This window comes from Panthera onca, chromosome X (assembly GCF_046562875.1).
Source record: "Panthera onca isolate mPanOnc1 chromosome X, mPanOnc1 haplotype 2, whole genome shotgun sequence".
Taxonomy (NCBI): Eukaryota; Metazoa; Chordata; class Mammalia; order Carnivora; family Felidae; genus Panthera; species Panthera onca.
This window is the reverse complement of record NC_138357.1, coordinates 17,646,794-17,655,136: the sequence shown is the minus strand read 5'-3', so window position 1 is coordinate 17,655,136 and position 8,343 is coordinate 17,646,794. Positions and strand designations below refer to the sequence as shown.

At 49.2% G+C, this 8,343-nt stretch overlaps 1 pseudogene; it reads left to right on the top strand.

Annotated features, from left to right (window-relative positions):
• Positions 1–2,958: 2,958 nt before the first annotated feature.
• LOC145713692 (zinc finger protein 449-like) lies at positions 2,959–7,967 on the top strand (annotated as a pseudogene).
• Positions 7,968–8,343: the final 376 nt, after the last annotated feature.

Genomic DNA, 8,343 nt, shown 5'->3' with positions numbered 1-8,343 from the left:
TGCGGGCTGCGAGGCCGAGCACGGTAATGGTGGGTACACAGGCCCAGCCGGCCGAGTTCCCGGATGCCCTCCAGCAATGGTTAGGTGCCTAGGCGGGAGATGGGGAAGCTTTCTAGGAATCAGTGCTGGGGACAATAACCTTTCCTGAGTGCTTCCTCTGTGCCCCGCATGCTGTCGTTCGCTTCCGTGCAGTTGCATCCGACACAGGAAATTTTGTGAAGCTGCTGTTACAAGGAGAGACACTGGGTGTCCTTTAAGAGACTTGCCCAGGGATGGGAGGAGGAAGGATACATGAATTGTGTGGGTGAATACAGGGAGAGCATGGGGGCAGGTACCCACAGGTCTGGAGACCTGTGCAGATGTGCATGTGACCACCTCTGCGACCTCAGACATCGCACTAAGAACATTTGGATGGTTTTAGACGTGAGCGTTGCAAGGGTCTATCCACTCTAACCTCGTCACCATTTCCCTCTGGCATTCACTGGGTGACATGGGACAGGTTATTCAGTCCTCCTGAGCCTCCAACTTCAGTCCCCTCGTCTACATTTAGGGGATAACACTAGTCCCCACCTCCTAGCTTTGGGTGAGGGCCACATGACCTCATATATGCAGGAGGCCGAGAACAGCACTCGGACAGAGAGCCACGAACGTGATCGGTGTCCCTGGTTATTAATGCAGAACAGATGGCTGATGGCCTGCCCTGTGGCAGTGTATTTTTCTCACGAGAAAGCCATGAGGCATGCCACAGCAGGATGAGGGGCACGCCGATGTGGACTGAAGTACACACACATTGAGTGGAGAAGGATGAGGGGTGCAGATTTGCTGCCTTTGGAGGCGTGGCTCTAGCTAAGATGCCTGCCGTTGAAGGTGACCGGGGGTTCCTCAGAGCTACATGAACTTTCAGGGTGTTCACCAGTGTGTAAGTATCGTTCCCCATTTCTTTTGTGGCCTGTGTATATTCAGAGACACAAGACAGCCTGTATCAGACAGGGAGTGGGGTTACAGGCCAGCACATGTGTGGTGGGTTCTCCTTAAGGCAGGTGCTCTTAGCCTTGGTGGAATTCCAGAGCCAAGCTGTTCAAGAGATCTTTCTGCACTGGTGGCTGCGGAGCGTTTGAAATGTGGCTGGGACCAGAATTTTGTATTTTAATGACTTTAGGCTTAAATGTCCACCTGGCTCTAGTGGCTACCTTATTGCACAGCACAGTCCTAGAAGGGTCTTGGACGTTTTATGAACCTTTGGGAAATTAGATGCAGATCTGGATTTGCATGGGTATTTTTCCAGGAAGTGAGTCCATGGCTTTTGTCAGCCTCTCAAAACCACCGGAAAGCTCCGTCTGCTACATTAGGGCTTTGGTGCAAAGTAAGTAAGTTAAGGCAGGTAAGTACAGCCTCTGGTAACCACTGCTGTTCCTCTTGTTTTGTCCTGTCCTCAGCTGTGGCTGGTGCCCACTGATGCGTGTACACAAAGAAATGGGTACACAAATTCATAGGTAACACAACCCACCCACATTCATCCTCCAATAGCATCAATGTTGTGCTTTAGGGTGTGCCGGCCAGATCTGGCCACAGCTTGTGTTTGTATACCCAGTGAACTGATAGGAGTTTTAAGCTGTGAAAGGGTTATTGTTTTTTGAAGAAAGGACAGTAAGGGACAGACTGAATGTGGCCCACAAAGCCTAAAATGTTTCCTATGTGGCTCTTTACAAGAAAATGTTGCCAGCCCGGGTCAGGTGGAGTCTAGAAAGGATATCAAGGAAAGGGGACATAGTTTGCCATAATCGAATCAGCATTTGAACACACTCCCTTTTCGGGCTTGACTGCACAGAAGACTTGAAGTTGTCAGATGCCCGCATCTATGCATAAAGTCACCGGGAAGGCGACAGCCACCAGTTCAGACTGGGACAGCTCAAACACTGGGTGGCACCGCTGGTCGTGTGATTTTCCACAGTGGCAACGAGTGTCAGTCAATCTGAACAACAAGGAATACAGTGGTTGTCTGATTTCCCAGGTAGGGCTTTCCTAGAAAATTCAGGTCACGCTACCATATGCAACACTATTTGGTGTGTATATGAGCCACAGTGTGAAGTCCTTGACAGGTTCTTTTTACCTGGATGGAAGTTTGAGGGGGAACTACAGAGTTGGCGGGGACCCGGAGCAGTGCCGCACCGTGAACGGTTTATACTCCCGTCTCTGCCCACTGAGTTCCGCCGGCCACCTGCCTTCATGCCACGTCAGCCTGTGGTGGTGGCGCTACTGTCCCCTGCTCAGAAGGGCACAGGGCAGAACCTGTGGCAGGAGGGAGAAAGGGCTTCGAGTTGGGCCTTAGGTGCCCGGTGTTGTGTGTTGACGGGGCTGTGCAGTTAGCCTCACTGAACTGGAGCCTTGCAAAATTTGCTGCGCCCGCCCCAGGGCGTAAGGAATTTATGGTTTCCCTTCCTCTCTCTGTCCTCTGGGTTTGGCTTACGATAGCAGATTTTACGTGCCTGTGGCCTAATCGTGCACTGCCCAGTACGGCCGCCACCGGCCAAGTGTGGGTGGCCCTTGAGCGCTAGCGATGTGGCCAGTGCAAACTGAGATGCGCTCTAAGTGGAAAACGCTGGCCACATTCAGAAGACTGAGCATGAGAAATAAAGTAGGTGAGATATCTCCCTAGTAATGGTTGGCGTTGATTACATTCTGAACTTAGGGTATTTTAGCGGTACTGGGTTAACCGAGGCATGTTATTAAGATTGACTTCATCGCTTTCTTCTTTGTTTATGCGGGTACTGCAAAAGCAAAATGACGTACACGGGTCACACTGTCGCTACCGGGCATTGCTGGTCTAGACTTTAGAGTGATGGGTTCTGCCATTTGCCCCAGATCGATAGGCAGGAAATGCTCTTGGAAGAACTGGCACCGGTGGGAACGGCACACGTACCACCAAACATCCACCTGGAGTCACCCCCACTCCAAGTAATGGGACCTGCCCCGGAGGGCCCAGTGGCAGAGCCTTGGATCCCACAGGCAGGGCTGCAGGAGCTGAGCTATGGTGCCGCTGAGGAGTGCCAGCCCTTCCTGGACCCCGGTAAGGCAGGGGTTTTATTTCCTTTCTGAGGTTTGTACTTTGAGAGCTGAAGCGCTCTCCAGGTCTGGGGGTGGGTCAGAAACACCCACTGCTGGATGGAAGGGGACCACCGTGATGAAGCGTGGGAGGAGGGACGCCTCTCTGGGAGGAGCTGAGAACAAAGCACGGTACATCAGATGGGATTAAAAACCCATTGTTGTGGGTTCCTCAATGGCTTTTATGGCATAACAGCCTCATTCAAACTTGGTGCACTATAAATATACTCACTTTAGGTCCTTGAAGATGATTTAATCACTTACCACAGTATAAAGCAAATATGTATCTCATGCGATCAGAACCTAGAACAGCATTTCTCCAAGAGTGGTAAGCAGCTTACGTGTGTCAGGGTCACCTGGGGTGCATTTTCTCAAGCTCTCCAGGCTAGGCCTGTACATATTACAGGACCACTGCTCCAGAGTCTCCAAGAGTTTGTGCTAGAAGGAGAAGGTCCAGGCAGAGAAAGGCAGCTGGGCTGCATAGCTCGTGTCCCTACATTTCGCTTCCCCTTGGGGATTCTCGTAACATTGCTACCAGTGATTCCTGTGGCTACCCGACACCCCTCTGCTCTCCCCTCCCCCACTGACTTTGGCCCAAATGTGGCCTGAAATGTCCTTTCTAACTCTCTCAGCCACAGCTTCAACATGTGGACACTTAAAAAAATTTGTTTTAATGTTTATTTATTTTTGAGAGAGAGAGACAGAGAATGAGCAGGGAAGGGGCAGAGAGGGAGACAGAGACACAGAATCCAAAGCAGGCTCCGGGTTCTGAGCTGTCAGCACAGAGCCCAACGCCGGGCTCAAACTCACAAACGTGAGATCATGACCTGAGCCGAAGTCAGATGCTTAACTGACTGAGCCGCCCAGGCGCCCCAACATGTTGACACTTCTAAGACGTTGAAATGCTGAGACAACAAGGAGACATAAAAAATGAACATATCGAGAATAGCCCAAGTTACGAAATGTTGATATCTGGCAGATCCATAACCAGCTCAGTGCCTGGGCTTCGAAACCAGGTCCCTTTTCCACATCTTTGGAACATTTATCCATTCAATTACTATATATGAGCACCTACTAAGAGCTATGCACAGTTCACATATGTAAATGGGACTGTAGGTACTATCTGTGAGGCATACAGGACTGTAAAATGCTATGGAAATCCATAGGAGGACTGCCTAACCAGCCCGTGGCAGAGAGGGAAATCGTCCTGGAGGAAGGGGGGGTCTGCGTGGAAACCTGTAGGATGCATCGTGGTGAGGAAGGGAGAGAGCTCTGGGTGGAACACACAGCATGTGCAGAGGCTCGGAGGAGAGAGCGCTTGGTATATTTGAGGACGTCCTGCTACAGCTTGAGGGGTACCAAGGAACCTGAGTAGCACTGAAAAGCCTGGAGAGAGAAGCAGCGTCCTGGATCATGAACAACTTCGTCAGCCTTGTGGAGAAGTTACTCTTTCTCATCAGGGCAACGGGGAGTCACCGGGCATTCTCAGGGAAGAGACCTACTACACAGATTGCATTTTACGTGATCACTCTGACCGCAATAGGAAAGGGCAAGACTTGAGGCAGGGGCACCATTTGAAAGGTTGTTGCAATCACCCAGGTGAGAGGATGATTTTCTAAACTAAGGTCATGTTGGTGATGACAGAATGAGAAAAGGGGGACTGATTCAAAAGCTATGTGGCCCGTGGAAAATGCAGGACTTGGTGGTTGACTAGGCATTGGGTGATGGAGCAGTGAGCGTTGGGAATGGCATCCAGCTTCTGGTGAACTGGGTAAATGGCATCATTATTCACTGACACAGAACACAAGAAGAGGGTCAGATTTGGTGGGTCAAAGTGAGTCTAGATTTGTACGTGAGGAACTTGCGAGGCTTATGGGTCTCCAGGTGGAAATGGCCAATGTGGCATCAGAGCTCAGGAGAGAGATCAGGGTTTGGGATAGAGGTGTGCAAGCCAAAAGCTTATAGAAGGTGGTAGAAGTGTCTAGGGTGGTCGAGATCTTTGGGGGATTGTGCACAATAAGAAAGTACAAGGTCTTGCGGGCAGATCCTGGGAGATAACATGTCAGAAATGATCATTTTATGTGGATGCGAAGATCTGTCAAGCTTTCAGTTACCTTGCTTGGGTTTCTTGCTTTCAAATGCCCTCTTGACGCTAATAGATCATTCTAACTCCTGTGCTTAACCATGGCTTCCACCCCATCTCTTCTGGTTTCCATTCTGAGTGCCATCTCTCTTCTCCAGGTGCCTGGCAGACTATGGGGGAGGGCACAGGTGAGACTCCACTCTCTCCTTGGAGAGAACAGCTGGGTCCTCACACACCTAACACTGGGACTATATGATGTCTGTGCAATGCCATGACTCCCGTAGAATTCAACTCCTACCATTACAGAGTGCGTGTTTGGCGACACCTTTGGGCTCCTTTCTACATTGAATCGATTTGTCCAGGTGCAGTATTTTTTGTAGCTTACTTTAGCAAGTACGGGGCACGTAGAAGTCGTGGACTCTGTCTCGTTTTTAATAGAGGTGACAGAGGAAAGCCCACAAATACGTATGTGTATTTATTATGGTGAAAGCCAAACTGTATAAAATATTGTCATTTATGTTCCAATGTTTGCCTCACCTACATCTCTGGTCTGTTGTCAAGGTTTTAAAAACCTGTGCTTTGTGTCTATGCCTGCAAACAGTGTCAGAACCTGGCCAGTCATGTTTAAATACAAATCTCTGCATTCCACCCCCCACTCCCCATGCGGACTGCTCCTCGTGGCAACAGTGCGAAGTACAAAGATCACATATGATGCCAAGCTGACACATTGTTCTTGATTGTGATACTTGGCTTCTCGAAAGCACCAGACGGTCCCGTGTATTCAGCAAGAGAGACAGAGGATGAATTCAACAAGTAAAATACACCCGGTAGGAACAAAGGAAACTACCCCTTTCTCATAACTGTTTAAAGTGATCTAACATGCTTCATGGGGCGCCTGGGTGGCTCAGTCGGTTAAGCGTCCAACTTCGGCTCAGGTCATGATCTTACGGCTTGTGAGTTCAAGCCCCACGTCGGGCTCTGTGCTGACAGCTCGGAGCCTGGAGCCTGCTTCAGATTCTGTGTCTCCCTCTCTCTCTCTACCTCTCCCCCACTTGTGCTGTCTCTCTCTCTCTCTCTCAAAAATAAATAAAATGTAAAAACAAATTAAAAAAATAGTGATCTAATATGCTTCATACTACTGAATGGGAGGTCCTCATATTTACCTCCTGATCGCCAAAATCCCATCCTTCTTACACTTGGAGAAAGTCTGAGAGATCTAGGGACTGATCAAGGAAAAAGATGTGACCAGGAGGTGGCAGTAGCGTGTACAAGGTTTGTGGCAACTCTCTGCTTTGCTTCCGGCCAAGGCCAGAGTCAGAAGGGGAGGAGGAGGTGGGAAGTCCCCAGGGAGTGAGGGCTCCCAGAGGGGACTTGCCTATCTAGGGATCTTATAGCCCAGTAGCACGATGGGCAGTTGATGGGTCACTGAATTCTAAAGGGCAGCAGCAGCTTGAGGTTATAGAACCAACTGTAAGGCTCCATCTTTTCAATGGCTGGCAGATGTGGGGTGAAGTTTCCTGGGGTATGCAAAGTAGGCGGGGTCTAAATGGCTAACAGTTTGATTCTGGGACTACCTTTTAAATCACTGCGTGTGAGAGAATTTGTTTGGCACCAGCAGCAGACTTTTGAGCTAAGGGGTGTCCGTCTGTGTGGAAGAAATGAATGCCCTAGGGGCCAATACAAAGAGGGTTCGTTCATGCACTTAGGCTCATTTCTAGAAAAACCAATCTGGTGGTTGGTTATGTGGCAACACAAACTGGCTGGTGATGAGGATAAAGAGAAGAGACTCCCCATGACTTCTGAGTGCAATTCAGTGTTGGCCAAAATACCCTGGAGTCAAGCCGTAAAACACAATGGGCATCCTTCTATGGGCATGTGTTGGTAGGACAGATTTCGAAAATAGGAACAGTTGGTTAGTGGACATATATATTTATAACTTTAATAGATATGATTGGGGCGCCTGGGTGGCTCAATTGGCTAAGCATCTGACTCTTGATTTCTGCTCAGGTCATGATCTCAAGGTTTGGGAGTTCGAGCCCCACATCGGAGCCCGGTTGGGATTTCCATTGGGAAAACCAGCAGAACCGTCATGCAGAGATCGTGCAATCCCTGTCCATGATCAGAATCTCTCTCTAGGAGAAACAGCTGAGAGCTCCAACTGGGAAAATCCTTTCAGCCCCACAGCCAGTCAGCAAAACAGTTCCAGAGAGAAACTACACCAATGTATGCAGTGTGGGAGATGTTTTGTTAAAAAGAAGCTACTTAATAAGCACATGCAATTCACTCGGGAGAGCTCCCTCCTGAGTGCCTTGAGTGTGCGAAAAGATTCCTTCGTAAATCAGACCTCCTTAGGCACCATCGACTTCACACAGGGGAGATGCCCTGTGAATACTCTGTGTGTAACAAGCGATTCACTCAGGGGTCACACTTAATAATGCACCAGAGAGCCTCTCGTCAACAAGCAATGAACCGATCCTTTGAGTGTAAGAAAAGGCTTTGTGATAGATCAAGTTGTATGAGACGCCAGAAAATCCACCGAGGAGGAGAGCCCCATAAATGTCCCAGTTGTGGGAAAAGTTTTAGTCGACAGAGCGTTCTTACTTTGCACCAGAATACACACGCTGAAGAGAACCCCAAGCCAACTGTGGCATAGGTGTGAGAAGCATTCCTTTCAGCTCTAGGGCCAGTGTCCCAGTAAACAGGGATGTGCCCAATCGACGTGTATCCATGCAATATTTTAGTCATGTGGAAATGTATCTGCTTTTCCTGCTTTATTCCCACTAACCAGTTGTTGGACCAGCACGCGGATACCCCCCTACCAGGGGCAAAGAGCACTTCCCTCGACTCCCACGTAGATCACGTATCAGAATCGTGTGCGCCTGTGCAGCCATTGCTGTTGACACATCTTCTGAGCCTTTGACACAGTCCATTTTTGAAATGTGGAACAAGGGCAAGGAGAAGCATCCAACTCATAAAGGACTCTGCAAGGCAGGTAACAGTGCCCACCATGCAAGTGCCAGGAAGAGTGGAAGGAATATTTTAGCATGGAGGTCCTACCCAGGGTGAACTCTCAATACAGATTGTATTTTCATTCTCTGTTCTTTGAAATGTGAACTCATTGAAGGCATCAAACTTTACTTGAAGCCTAGCTTTGCTAA